This window comes from Mauremys mutica, chromosome 4, assembly GCF_020497125.1.
Source record: "Mauremys mutica isolate MM-2020 ecotype Southern chromosome 4, ASM2049712v1, whole genome shotgun sequence".
Classification (NCBI taxonomy): domain Eukaryota; kingdom Metazoa; phylum Chordata; order Testudines; family Geoemydidae; genus Mauremys; species Mauremys mutica.
The window spans coordinates 114524673-114540515 of record NC_059075.1 but is presented as its reverse complement, the minus strand read 5'-3'; the positions used below and the strand labels follow the sequence as shown (position 1 = coordinate 114540515).

The 15843-nt window shown below is 45.3% G+C and overlaps 1 long non-coding RNA gene and 1 pseudogene across 1 annotated transcript; one reads left to right on the top strand and one right to left on the bottom strand.

Moving 5' to 3' along the window:
- Positions 1-15843, top strand: part of LOC123369017 — a 322921-nt pseudogene that overhangs the window by 50999 nt on the left and 256079 nt on the right.
- Positions 9011-15075, bottom strand: LOC123369967. The gene is made up of 3 exons (XR_006579217.1): positions 14933-15075; positions 9379-9516; positions 9011-9105 (listed from the first exon to the last, which is right to left on the bottom strand). It is a non-coding gene; the product is annotated as an uncharacterized LOC123369967 (long non-coding RNA).

The window sequence follows — 15843 nt, the reverse complement described above, 5'->3', positions numbered from 1 at the left end:
GTGCTCGCCATGTGCACTGGTGCCGGAAGTTTTTCCCCTGGCAGTACCCATAGGGGAGCGCCTCTATGACCCCTGGAGTGGCGCCTCCATGGCGTGGTATAAGGGGCGCTGTGTGCTTCCCCCACCCTCAGTTCCTTCTTGCTGCCAATGAAGGTGCTTGCGAACTGCTCTGCTCCAGCTTGTCTGCAGCTTTCCTCTAGCACTGTTGTTCGTTGGGCACCAGGTACCACAGTGTCGGCGCGTGGTGACCCCTCGGTGCTACCTACCAGTCGGCACAGCTTCCCATCCTTGGGGCACTCCAGGAAGGCTAAGAAGAAACCTTCTCTGCTGCAGCCCTGGAGCAGACTGGGGGAGAGGCTAGACGCATGTTGGGCAGTCCTTGGTCCCCATTGGCCTCCAGGCCTCCGACTCAGGTCAAGCAGAGTAGCGTGGCCTATTCGGAGCAGGCTTCCCTGACTGTCTGGATGCCCACCATGCCTGAGGCCCTGCAAATGGCCTGGGACGTTATGTCCTGCTGGTGCCAGGGGCACCACTAACGCTGGCTCCCTGGTCCAGAGGCAAGACACTGTTGGGATTTCCACAGTGGCCCCCCTGCTCGGTACCGTTTGCAGTCGAGGGAATGTTTCTGACGCTGTTTGCTGCTCAGCGCACCGCCCGGTGCGGTAGTCCATGCCGGTCACCTTCGACCCCTACCAGGTTGTCTGGCTGGGTTCCAACTAACAGGAGCTCCAGGCACCGCTCCGCTCGAGACCAAGACTGATGGCACCAAAAGTCCTTGTCTCTGAGGGGCTATTGTAACCAGTTGTGACATGAACATTGGCACCATTCCTCTTCATCGTCTCATTCCAGGACCCCGCTGCAGTACCACTCCTGCAGTCCCGGGCGTCAATTGCTGGCACCTCGGCGTCGCGGATCCTCCCACCAGAGCTGATTGCGGAGCAGTTGCTACCATTGGCACCGTTCCTGATGCTGCCGCTTATCCCAGTCTAGGGACAGCCACAGATCGTACGCCAGCCCGGCTTCCCTTTGTAGCCGTTGATCGATGGGACAGGCCAGTGAGGCTGAACAGCCTGCTCCGCTGGTGCCACAGCAGTGGCACTGGGCTCCTTGGCCGGCACCGTGGTATCAATGGGCCCCATGGCCCCCGATGCTGCCCCTGCGGCTGCAGAAGGTCCAACAGGAGGTGTATATCAACAAAGGGTGTCGACTTCTCATCCAGTGCCTAATTTCTTAGTGACAGACGCAGTCCAGTGACGTGGCATGCAACAACAGCCCTGAAACACAACTCATTATAAGGACTGGAAAAAACTTGATCAGTTTTGGCAATAAGGCTTACTCCTTGGCTACTCCTCACCTCTGCATAGCCAACTATGCAATATTACTAACAAAATAAAACTATACAAACTACACAAAAATGTTCAAATTGATTAATTTATTGCCAAGAAAAAGGGAGAACAATTCGCAGCACTTGATTCTGAGGACAGGGCTGCAACATCTCCGTTGACGGTGGGTGCAATGAGAAGTTCATGGCTCTCTCTTTCTGGCTTCTCCAAAGAGGTGCAATTCATGGTGGAAGACTTGCCAGCCCAAATTATTCGCCAAAAGGACAGACGACTCACTCCACTCACTCATGGACTCATGAGCGATTCTCCGATCCTTGGGAACCTATAACCCCAAACCGAAGAGGAAACAGAGGAATTACTTTACATCCCAGCGATACCACTGGCCAATGTATTCACAACAACAGCGGTGATTTGACTCACAGGGTCACAGACACAGGCCCTGAGGGGACAACAATCTGCTTCTCAAGCTGCATCCCAACCATCAACTTCCCCTAAGAAGAACTCTGGTGGATGGAGACCAGTGCTCAACCTCTGATAATTCAACAGGTTCGTCAGAAACACAATGATTCAAGATGGTCACACTATAAGCGACTGCCTGCTAAAAGCATCAACCCAGCAGACAGCATTGCAAGCCACTGAAGAGGTGGTAACCCTCTTCATGAATCTGGGCTTCCTAATAAATATCGAGAAGCCCACTCTAACAACAGTGCAAGAGCTGGACTTCATTGGGGCCCACCTCAACTCTCTATAGCCTCACTACCAAGACAATGTTCTTTCATTCTCACCAGCCTCATACTCACTTTGTGAAATAGCCCACAGGAATCTGCCAGGACTTGCCCCCAACTCCATGATCACGTGGCAGCCACAACAGTTGCTGTCAGACATACCAGATTAAACATTGTTTGCCTACAAGGAAGGTTACTTATCAACTTTGTTCCACACAGGCACAGCATAAACAAGCACCTCACGATATCAGGCAAAATAAAGGACCCCTTTCTCTGGTGGGCAAAACTGACCAATGTATGCATGGGGGCATCCTTCATTCAGACCACAAATGCCTCACTCCTGAGATGTGGAGCACACCTGCACCCACATTCTGTATAGGGCTGCTGGTCTCCTGCAGAATCCCTTTGACATATAACCCTATTGGAACTTTAAGCTGTCCGCAACGCTTGCTCCCAATTCCTGCCATTCATCAAGGACAAGGCTATTTGAAGCCTCAGCTTGTATGTATTATATATACAGACAAGGGGGAGCACACTCATAGGACCTCTGTGCAAGCCATAAAACCCCGACAATGGTGTGTCAGCCTCAATATCCACACCACCACAGCAGATACCCTCAGCAGACAAATTTCTCAGGACCGCGAAGGGAGCTCGACATGTATTTCAGTACTCCTACATGTATTTGAACACCGGGCATTCCCCTCAGTAGACCTTTTATTAACTGCACAAAATACCAAACGCCCTCGTTTTTGTTCTGGTGCAGGTCTCGGTGTGCAGTCGTTAGGCGATGCATTCCTCCTCGAGTGGAACGCTCCCCTTCTCTATGCCTTCCCTCCGATTCCTCTCTTGAACTGAGTGATCCACAAGATCAGGCTGGATGGGCCACAGTAATTCTACTATCATGGTCTCGCCAAACCATGGTATCCTTACCCCTCAGTATGACCGTGCATCTATGAATCATACTCTCACTTTGTCTCACCCGCTGTCCCAGGACTCAGGCTGTGTCCTGCATCCACAGAAACTCCGTCTGAGAGCATGGCTCCTCCATGGCTCACAGAACCTGAGCTGACCTGTTCAGAGGAGGTACAAAATATAGTTACACAGTGGAACAGAAATGAACTGTTCCCATACACCCTGAAGGGGAGATGAGTTAAGGTCAGGTGCCAACTAAAATGGATGATTTCCATCCCAGGGACATTACCCTTTATACTGCATTACCTATTAGAACTCAAATGGTCAGACCTATACATGAGCTCAATAAAAGTCAATCTACCTACCATCACAACATTCCACTCCAAGGTGGATTGCCATCCTGTCTTTACCTATCTACTGGCCCAATGCTTCCTCAGAAGACTCAATAATGCCTACCCTGAACTGTCATAGAATTGGAAGGGACCTCAGGAGGTCATCTAGTCCAACCCCCTGCTCAAAGTAGGACTAATCCCCAGGCAGATTTTTACTCCAGTTCCCTAAATGGCCGCCTCAAGGATTGAACTCACAACCATGGGTTTAACAGGCCAATGCTCAAACCATTGAGCTATCCCTCCCCCCTTTGTGAGCCTACTACACCATGGGACCTGAACCTGGTCCTTCAAATCATCATCTCTTCCCCACGTGAACCCAGGATGACATAATCACTGCTACACCATTCTATGAAAGTAGCATTTCTTATAGCAATGACATCTGTCAGACATGTGGGAGCACCGTGGGTTTTCATGGTGGAACCCCCATACATGGTCGTCTTTGAGGATAAAGCCTCCCTCAGACCACACCCCTAAACCCCACACAGATAGAACAGATTACACGTTCCATAATTTTGATGTTCGGAGAGCATTGGCTTCTTACATTGACAGGACTAAACGATCCCATAAATCACCCAGACTGTTTCTATCCATCACTAAATGCTCCAAAACGAGCACCATCTCTAAACAAAGACTTTTCACGTAGATTCATAATCACACAAAACTCTGCTATCATCAGTTGAACTGCCAATCCCTCATGGGGATTCACTCACATCCCACTAGAGTCTTATCAGCCTGCAAGGCTTCCCTGCACAATGTACCTATCACGGACGTTTGTAGAGTTGCTGCCTGGGTCTCAGCCCATACCTTTAGACAGCACTATGCCTTGGAGCAACAGGCAACATCTGATACCTCTTTCGGATGCTCTCTACCATCAGAGGTCACGACTTCAACTCCAAAGCCCCTCCTTCCATCGGAGGGCACTGCTCTGAAGTCACCTAAAGTGGAGCACCCACAGGGACAGCACTCAAAGAAGAAGAGAAGGTTACTCACCTTATGCAGTAACTGGGGTTCTTTGAGATGTGTCCCCCTGTGGGTGCTCCACTACCTTCCCTTCTCCCCTCTACTTCAGAGTTTCCTTATTAGTCTCTGCAGTGGAGAAGGAACTGAGTGGGAGTTGGTTGCACAGTGTCGGTTAACTGCCTGCAGCAGCATGAGGCAGGGACCAAGCATATGCAATTCAACCGGCACAGCTACTAAAAGTCTCTGACTATGAGCACAGGGGCGCACGAACACCTAAAGTGAAGCACCCACAGGGACACACATGTTGAAGAACCCCAGTTACTGCACAAGGTGAGTAACCTTCTCTTCTCATGGACAACACTGCCTTGATGTTTTTACATCAACAGGCAAGGCGAGACTGACTCCTCTGCCCTCTGCCAAGAAGCCCTCAGGCTGTGGGACTTCTGTATAGCCCACGACATTTGCCTACAGGCCTACCACCTCCTGGGCGTCTGGAACTCGCAGGCAGATCGCCTGAGCATAGACTTCTCCTCTCAGCACTAGTGGCTTCTACACCCAGAGGTGGTGCACAGACTTTTCCAAGAGTGGGGAAATCTCCAGGTGGACCCGTTCGCGACTCGGCAGAACCGCCAGTGTCCCCGGTTCTGCTCTGGGCTGGGGGGGCTGGGAATGGGTGCTATCTCCGATGCCTTCCTTCTATCCTGATCAGGCCAACTTCTCTATGCCTTCCCCCCGATCCCACTGATTGGCAAGGTCCTGGAAAAGATAAAGACGGACAGGGCATGGGTCCTCCTTATTGCCCCGGCGTGGCCCAGGCAACATTGGTACGGGGCCCTCACGAGCCTGGCAGTCGCCCCACCATGGCCATTACCATCACGCCTGGACCTGCTCTCCCAGGACCAGGGCCGCTGCCTCCACCCCAACCTAGCGGCACTCCACCTCACGGTGTGGCTGCTCAATGGTTAGGCTGGGAGGAGAGGACATGCTTGGAAGGGGTTCAGTGCATCCTCTTGGAAAGCATGTGACCCTGCACGCTTCGAGCCTACTTGGCAAAGTGGTCTCAGTTCTCCCAGTGGGCAGCTGAGTGGGGCGTTTCACCTGTGGCTGCCCCGATCCAGCTCATTTTAGACTACCTCCTTCATCTCAGAGCCCAAGGCCTAGCGCCCTCGTCTGTCAAGGTGCACTTGGCGGCCATATCGGCCTTCCACCAGCTGGTGCAGGGGCACACAGTATTCTCCCATGCTTTGACTGACAAGTTCCTTAAGGGTTTGGATCATCTCTTCCCGTATGTTAGGCCCCCAGTCCTGCAGTGGGACCTGAACTTGGAGCTGGCCTGGTTGACGGGTCCCCCTTTTGAGCCACTAGCTACATGCTCTGTCTTGATTTGATATCTTTTGACTGATTTGAGTGTTAGGGTTGCCTGAAAATTTAAACCAAAGAGATTACATGTATTTTTTGACAATACTGGTTATAGAGTTACAGTTTATTTTCTTCTTTTCAAATCAGTAAATCTGCTAGTGAAAAATTAGAGGGGGGTGGGAGAGAAAATTTTGTTAGACTAGTGGGAAATCAAAATGTAATATGTCCCTTAATAGCTCAGTCGTTTCAACTAAATAAATATTATTTATTTCCAGACCTGTGATGATATCACTTTTAAGGCTGGTGCTGAAGCAAGAAACCAAACAAACTAGCCTGGGTAGTTTTAGCATAGTTTAAAAAAATGCAAGAGAAATAATTGATTTAGGAACCTACCAGTGTAGGAACCAATAACAAGAAAAAGAAGAATTTGAAGGAATTATGTTTCTCTTTTTAATTATATTGCCAAAACTTATTTTTAATATTTTCTCCGATAGTACAAATAACACATTTAAAAAGTTTCCCAAAAAGCAAACTTAAAGTAATTATTTTAAGTAGGCAAATCTAATCATGAATTAAAATATAGTTTGTCACCTACAGAGTAAATTAAATGGGATTTAATGTACTTGTTTTTCTTCTCTTTAGCTGAATGGATTGGAATGTCTGGTGTTATCTCGCTCACTGTTTTGGGAATTCTTTTAGATTCTGTAAGCTTTAGTCCAGGGGTTGATAAATTTATCTTTAGGTGAGTATTTACTTCCATTTTAAATTAACTGTTTTATGTCCTTCAAGATATTCCTTGTTGCTACTTATGTGTCAGGAGAGGGAACTGTGTTTATAAGCAGACTAATCTGATCAATAATGGAACATACAGATGGTCCCTGGATTAGATGCTCTTCCAGTGGAGTGGTTCATTCATAATTTAAAAACAAACAAACTAGCGTTCTGGTTAAAACACGGAGAAAAGTTGCCTTAATCCCTTCTGGCTTTGTGGAAGGAGCGTACCTTGAGGTTCTTCTTCGAGGAGGGTCCCTAGGGGTGCTTCACTTTAGGTGTTCATGTGCCCCTGTGTGTGTAATCGGAGATTTGTAGTAGCAGTGCCTGTTTGGGTTGCACATGCACGGTCCCCATTGGTGCTGCCTCAGGTGGATATCTGGCACTGTGAGACCAACCCCCTCTCAGTTCCTTTTCTACTGCCTTTGGCTTGAGTCGGAGCATCTAGCAGCACCTCTGTGCCTAGTCTTATTACCATAGTTTTCACTAGTTAGATTTAATTCTTGTTCTTTATAGTTAATTCTTTTCTCCTCTTCTTTCCCATTAAATTTATTTTGTCTCTCAAAAAAATTGTTTTTTCTTCAGACCAGAAGTTTAGGTTTCTGTTGTTAACTGTTAGAGTAGGCTATTAGTTTTTCCCCTTACAGGGGGAAACACTCCTCTGAGAGGCATCACCGGTTCCCTGGGTTTTAAATGCTGCCTCACTTGCAGACTTTCAGTACCTGTGTCTGACAGGCACTTGCAGTGTGTTCACTGCCTCGGTGAGACACACATACCTCAAAAATGCTCACAGTGCCACAACCTAAAAACCTGGATCAGGAAAGCAAGAGACCTACAATTTTAAATTCCGCCTAACGGAGAAGTCTCTCCGGCTGGCATTTGACCCTGAAGCATAGGTAGACCCTATCTGTCAGCAATCCTTCCTCCATGGCTCAGACTAAAGATCATCCCTCTAAGAAGGTGGCAAAAAGTGGGCCAAAACTTCTCTGCCTCGGGAATCTGCCAAAAAATGGTGTTCCTCAAACTAGCAAACCCCATTGGTACTGAGCGCACCGGCCTTCTCCATGGCCGAAGTAGTGGGACCCTCCAGTACCGTGGGTACCAAAAGATCAAAAGACTCCAAGCAGGCTCATTCTGACACGGGCAGTAAGGGAAAACCAAAACCCCATGCTTTAGTGCCGACAGAGCTAATTAGACACCTGGCGCTGAGCGGCTCGGCACCGCTGCAGATCGTGGTGCAAACTTCTGTTGGTATAATGCAATCCGTGCACGCATCAACACCGTCAATCATGCTGCAACAGTCGGTACTGATTGCTACACCTTTAAAGGCACTGATGCTACTGGCACCACACCAATTCCTGCACCAGAAGGACCTAATGATCACCTCGATGCCAGAATTTCCTATTCTGAGCACCGATGTCACTCAGGCATGTTTGGTACCGAGCCACCTCACCACTCTACCTCGATCTGCTCCCCCGTTCTCAAGTGATGAGGATGAGGACGAAGGGGAAATATACCGGTAATCGTCACACCATTCTTCTCCCATCTGCATGCCTACCAGACCAAATCAACCACCACAAAGGGGATATCATACTGAACCCAAAGATTGACTCTGGTATGGGCACCTTTTCCACTACACTGGACTTATTGGAGCCAATGGGTGGAATACCCCTCACAACACCACAAATCTCCCAGCCTACCCAGGTTGAGCGTGTGTCATTCACCCTTACCTTTGGTGCTGGGACCATCTGAGCTTCCAGAAGAGGTGACTGAAGAGAAGGATGAGATCTCTGAGCAGGAGATGGCACAAGCAGCCCACTTTTCATCATCTTCCCCCAACAACACTATCATGCCCCACCTTCCAACACGGGAGATGATTTCAAACAATTTCAAGACCTTGACAAGAGAGTTGCGAGCTAATTGGACGTTTCAGTGGAAGAAGTCCAGGTAGCACAACATAAACTCCTAGACAGCTTACAGACATCGTGTTCCAAAATCGCTCTACCCATAAATGACCCAATTATGGAATCAGTAAAATCAATTTGACAGACCTCAGCAACAATCCCACCCATCTGCAAGAAGTCTGAAAAATATTATGGGCTGGCAAAGGGAATGGGGTTCCTCTTCTCACACTCCACACCAAATTCCTTGGTGGTGGATGCAGTTAATGAATGGGGCAGACAACAACACTGCAAAAACATGCCTTATAATAGAGATTGGAAGAGGCTTGACCTCTTTGTCTGTAAGGCCTACTTCTTGGCGACTCTACATGTTAGGATCACCAATTTTGAGGCATTAGTTGCCAAACATGACCATACTAATTATTCAAAGCTATCAGACTTTATTGATTTTTATTCCTGAGGAGAAAAGAGAGCAGTTCATTTCCATTATCTCGGAAGGACACCTTATAGCCAGGACAGCATTGCAGGATGCCCTGGACTCCTCAGACACAGCAGCAAAGTCTGCAACCACTGTGGTAGTGATGAGAAGGGCATCTTGGTTACATCTCTCTGGGTTCCCCTGAGAGGTGCAATCGACAGTTGAAGATCTTCCATTCAAAGGGCCTAAACTCTTTGCAGCAAAAACAGATGAGTCCCTCCACACACTCAAGGGCAATATTGCAGTCCCTGGGCATTTATACACCTAAGATCAAGAAAAGACAGGGCAGATATTATGCCTCACAGAGATTCCGGTCCATTCACTACATGCAACCACACAGACGATATGAACAACAAGGGCGGAGATAACCTCCACCTCAGCCTGCTACATCTCAACAACCAACTTCAAGGCAGCAATTTTGAGACTTTGGTTGAGGGCCGAGACCTGCACATCATTCAGAATCACAAGATCAGATTGGACAAGTCCAAAGTCATCCTGATAGCCCCCATATGGCCTTGACAAATGTGGTTCCCTTACTTTCTTAGAATGGTGGTGTGCCAACCACACATTCTTCCTCTTCTACCTCGTCTCCTTTCTCAGGTCGCAGGCCATATCCTTCACCTAGACTTAGAAAGACTCCATCGTATGGCATGGTTACTCCACGGCTCTGAGGACCTGAAATTACATGCTCAGAGGAAGTACAGAACATTTTATTAAATAGTCGCAGAACAACCACCCATCACATATATCTACAAATGGAGATGATACAATACCTGGTGCCAAATGAAACAGATCACAGCAATCTCTTCCTCGTTACCTTTGATACTGGACTACTTGCTGGAACTTAAGAAATCGGGCCTCTCCATGAGCTCAATCATGGTGTACCTCTCATCTATCACAGCATTCCACGACAAGGTGGACGACTTATCCATTTTTGGGCACCCAATCACCAAGCATTTTCTCAAAGCCCTCAGCAACATTTATACTGAAGTATGAACTACTTCTCCATTATGGGATTTTAACTTAGTCTTCCGGGGCATCACTGGACTCCTGTTTGAACCATTAGCGACGTGCTCCCTCCTCACCTTTCAATGCCTCACAGAGTTTCTTGTTGCCATCACATCCGCCACCCACTATTCATAATATTCTTCACGGCACACCCACTATTCATAATATTCTTTAAAGATAGTTACTCTAAGACCTCATTCTAAGTTCTTACCTAAGGTCGTCTCATCATTCCATCTCAACCAACCCATCCACCTACCAACATTCTACCCAAAACCTCATGAGAATAGATGGGAGTCAACACTAGATGCCCTGGACGTCTGCGGTGTGCTAGCCTTTTACACAGACAGAACAAAGACGTTCAGGAAGTCTCCAAAATTATTCGTCTCAATCACTGAACAGTCAAAAGGAGATGCTATATCTAAATAAAGACTGTCCAGATGGACTTCAGAATGTTTCTAATTATGCTATCACCAATATGATCTTCAACCTCCAACGAGGATTCACACACATACCACCAGAGCTCTATCGGCTTCAACAGCATTTCTTAACCATGTCCCCCTTATGGACATCTGTATAGTGTAAACTTGGGCCTCGGCCCATACATTTACACATTGTGCATTAGAATATCACATATCATCTGATGCACTATTTGATCTTACTGCATTATCATCTACTATGACTTCAACTCCGAAGCCCCTTCCTTCCACCGAAGGGCGCTGCTCTGAAGTCACCTAAAGTGGTGCACCCACAGGGACACTTGTCAAAGAAGAAGAGAAAGTTACTCACCCTGTGTAGTAACTGAAGTTCTTTGAGATGGTTGTCCCCATGGGTGCTCCACTACTGCCGGTTCTCCCCTCTACTTTGGTGTTTCTCACTAGATGCTCTGCAGCAGAGAAGGAACAGAGAGGGGGTTGGTCGCATAGCACCAGAGAACTGCTTCGGGTGGTGCAACCCAACCAAGCACTGCTACCAGAAATCTCCAATTACAAGTGCAGGGGCACATGAACACCTAAAGTGGAGCACCCACAGTGACAACCATCTCAAAGAACCTCAGATACTGCACAGGGTGAGTAACCTTCTTATTTATATCTGTAGTGAAAAAAATTTGATCTCATGTGAAAAAGCCCCTGTGAATCTCTTTAAATTCTCTCCCACAAAAATCACTTGACTATCTCTTCATTTGTCCAAGTCTAGCTTGTTCACTTAATTCAGCTTGCCACAAGGACATCACCACTCAGAGCCACATTGATCAATATATTGAAAGCAATTAAATTAAACTTTGTTCAAACAAAACATTTGTAATGCAACTTCAATTTTAATACAACTTACAAAATTTAAAAAAATGTCATTTAGAACAGAAAACGGAGTAGGTACTGTCAGCTATAATTTCTTGCTTTTTTCAAAAAGTAAATATTCAGAAAATTAGTTACCAATTTTTAAGAAGCATATAAACAATATACATGAAAAGTGGCTGTAATTTTGTATCTTATTTTTCATGTAATCCTTTCTGAGGAGACATAAATCAATTATTCTTTGAAATGAAACAGTATAACTTACCAAACACAAAAAACAAACCCAAAGGGAGCACAACAGCAGCTTATCAAAACAATATGTAGGGTATCTGTACCTGTAAATCCTCCATACACCACACCACCATAGTCACTTGAGGACACCTTCCAACTCCAAACCATCACCTCTCTTGGAAGGAGACTCACATTTCTCTCCCTCCTGATCAGGGTTTTAAATTTAGACAGCTTCCTGCCTTTCACTTTAATATCCCCAGCAAGCTAGTCTGCCTAAAGACAAGGTCCAATGCTTTGCTTTTTCTCTAAGGGCTATGAATAGTATGCTGTCAGCAGTTACAAGTTACCACACACCTCTTTCTGTTGAAGCACATTTATACTTAAAAGTAAAAGCATAGGGGGATATAGTGTACTTAGATTTTCAGAAAGTGTTTGACAAGGCCCCTCACCAAAGGCTCTTAAGCAAAGTAAGCTGTCATGGGATAAGAGGGAAGGTCCTCTCATGGATTAGTAACTAGTTAAAATATAGGAAACAAAGGGTAGGAATGAATGGTCAGTTTTCAGAATGGAGAGAGGTAAATAGTGTTGCTCCCAGGGGCCATGTACTGGGACCAGTTCTATTCAACATATTCATAAATGAGCTGGAAAAAGGGGTAAACAGTGAGGAGGGAAAATTTGCTGATGATACAAAACTTCTCAAGATAGTTAATTCTCAGGCAGACTGTGAAGAGCTACAAAAGGATCTCTCAGAACTGGGTGACTGGACAACAAAATGGCAGATGAAATTCAATGTTGATAAATGCAAAGTAATGCCCATTGGAAAACATCTTAACTGTTCATATAAAATGATGGGGGTCTAAATTAGTTGTTACCACTCAAGAAAGAGATCTTAGAGTCATTGTGGATGGTTCTCTGAAAACATCCATTCAATGTGCAGCAACAGTCAAAAAAGTGAAAAGAATGTTGGGAATCATTAAGAAAGGGATAGATAATAAGATAGAAAATATAATGTTGCCCCTATATAAACCCATGGTATGCCCACATCTTGAATACTGCATGCAGATGTGATTGCCCCATCTCAAAAAAAAGATGTATTGTAATTGGATAAGGTTAAGAAAAGGGCAACAAAAATGATTAGGGGTATTGAACAGCTTCCATATGAGGAGAGATTAATAAGGCTGGTCCTTTTCAGCTTGGAAAAGAGACAACTTGGTGGGGGGCATATGACTGAGGTCTATAAAATCATGACTGGTGTGGAGAAAGTAAATAAGTGTTATTTACTCCTTCTCATAAGACAAGAACTAGGGGTCACCAAATGAAATTAATAGGCAGCAGTTTTAAAACAAATAAAAGGAAGTATTTCTTCACACAATGCACAGTCAATTTGTGGAACTCTTTCCAGAGGATGTTGTGAAGGCCAAGACTATAACAGGGTTCAAAAAAGAACTAGATAAGTTCATGGAGGATAGGTCCATCAATGTCTATTAGCTGGATGGACAGGGATGGTGTCCCTAGCCTCAACCCTCTTCCCCCAAGCTCCCACTCCCGCCCTGTCTCTCCTCCCATCCCATTTTGTAGTTGTGCATTTGATTTCTCCTTCCTAAGTGTAGAAATTTGCTCTTATCTCTGAATTTCATTTTGTTGATTTAAAACCATTTCTCCAATTTATCAAGTTTGAATTCTAATCCTGTCTTCCAAAATGTTTGCAGCCCCTCTGAGCTTGGGGTCATCGACAAATTTTATAAGCATGCTTTCCATTATCCAAGTCACTAATGAAAATATTGAATAGTGCTGGACCCAGGACAGATCCCTGTGGGACCCCACTAAATACATCCTCCCGGTTTGACAGGAAGCCATTGATAACTACTCTTTGAGTGTGGTCTTTCAACCAGTTATGCACCCATCTGTGGTAATTTCATGTAGACCACATTTCTGTAATTTGCTTAAGAGAATGTCATGTGGGCGTGTGTCAGAAGCCTTACTAAAATCACAACTGCAGCTTCCCCCTATCCACTAGGCCAGTGGTAATCAACTCAGAGATCTTCCAAAGGGTACATCAGCTCATCTAGATATTTGCTTAATTTTACAACAGGCTACATAAAAAAGCACTAGTGAAGTCAGTACAAACTAAAATTTCATACAGGCAAAATGAGAAAGTAAGCAATTTGTCAGTGTGCGTGACACTTGTATTTTTAGGTCTGATTTTGCAAGCAAGTAGTTTTTCAGTGAGGTGAAACGTGGGGTACACAAGACATATCAGACTTCTGAAAGGGGTACAGTAGGCTGGAAAGGTTGAGAACCACTGCACTATGCCATATCATGAACTTGAAAATTCTTAGTGGTTCAGGAGTTAATTTCTCAGTCTTGGGATTTAAGATAGTTTTGAGTCTAAGGCCTGGTCTACACTACGCGTTTAAACCGAATTTAGCAGCATTAAACCGAATTAACCCTGCACCCGTCCACACAACGAAGCCCTTTATATCGATATAAAGGGCTCTTTAAACCGATTTCTGTACTCCTCCCTGACGAGCTGGAGGTTGCCTCCCCCTCATTTTATCTCACTAAAGTCAGTGTTTCTTATTCCTGCATTCTTTATTACTTCAGCACACAAATGGGGGCACACTGCCACGGTAGCCATGGGGGGTTGGGGGAGGAGGGAAGCAACGAGTGGGGTTGTTGCAGGGGCACCCCCTAGAATGGCATGCAGCTCATCATTTTTGCAGGATCTCTGGGGCTCTGACACGGAGTGGCTGTGCTCTCTGGTTCTCTAGTACACTTGCCCCATATTCTAGGCAGGACTGACTCTATTTTTAGACAAAACATAAAGAAGGGAATGACCCAGGGAGTCATTCCCATTTTTGTCCATGCACCCCCGGCCAACCTCAGCGAGGCCAGCCAGGAGCACCCATGACAGCAGCAGATGGTACAAAAGGATTGATAACCATCATTGCCAATTTCCAAATGCAAACGGTGCAAAATGACTGATAACCATCATCTCATCGCCAGTTTACAATGGCAGACGGTGCAATAGGGATGGTAATCGTCTCTGCTACCTTGCAAAGGCAAATGAATGTTGCTGTGTAGCACTGCAGTACTGCCTCTGTCAGCAGCATCCAGTACACATACGGTGACAGTGACAAAAGGCAAAACAGGCTCCATTAACACACAGCCTTCAAAGTGTAACTTGCTCCCAGCTACACAGCATTGAGTGCTACTAGCTAGCCACTCATGAATTACACTGCAGAAGAACATCAGCAGATTCCCACTCCCAGACTTTCCCCCAGAAGTGTGCATCTTGTACTTCTCAGTACTCTCCTGAATAATACAAGCTCATAGAAAGTCTGTCATTTCATCTAAGGAAAATGATATGGACAAATCTTGATATCCCAACAATGGTTCCCAAACACTTAAATCCAAACACAAGGTTTAGATAAAACAAGAAGATAAATGTATTGTGCATAAAAGTCAAGATAGAAAAGAAAAGAAAAAAAATGCAATTTAATACCCAATGTAACAGGTTAAGTGAACTTAAAATCTTAAAAGCAAAAGGTTTTTCTGACCATAAGCTGTAGTAAATTTCATAGGCTGGGTCTCTTTGCAGCCTTGGACCCCTTAGTTCAATGTCCTCCAGGTATTCATTGATGTTATCAGCAAAAGGATGGGAGGAGAAAAGGTGAAGTGGAGGGCATTGTCTCACATTTTTATACCACTCTCCCCTCTTTGAGGATTACCTCAAGCTGCGATGCAGGCAACATGCAGTCTGTTGCCAATGTGAGGTATGAACCATCTCTGTGATGAAATGTACATTTCTTGTTTACACCTTCCCACCTGCTGGTGAATGGCTGCTTTAACACCTGGCCCTGGCCAGTGTGCCTTTGTTTCTGAAAAACTGGTTTTATGCGTATTATCCAGAATTATAGCATATTATAGTAACAATCATATAGCAGAATTTATAAATTAATATACAAGGCTGATACACGTTTTACTCAGACAATAATGTTCAGCAGATTATAACTTTTCAAATGATACTTCACAAGGCATACTTCGTACAAAATTTATCATAGTCCTATGAAATGGGTGAACATAGGGGTGCTGCTGCCAGTCCCTCTTTGAATCTTGTTAAATTCTTGACCCTTGGTAATATACTGTAACAATATGTTCCAGATAATAGCAGGCAATAGCAGATAATAGCTTCCAACTACAGTCTGTGAATAAACGACCAATATGAGGATTACATTAATGTTTATTCTGAAATGAAGACTGACTAGTGCTGTGTTTTTTATAATCTATCTCTGTGCTTTTCTTTAACATAGGTTCTGGGCAATGCTGACATTTTTGGCTCATGTTATGATATTCATTATAATTGGAATTGTGATAGCTGTAAAAACCTTTCCATATGTGACTATTCGTGATTTGTTTTATATCTTAACACTCTATCTTGCACTGAATCTTATAAGGTAAGGACTACTGT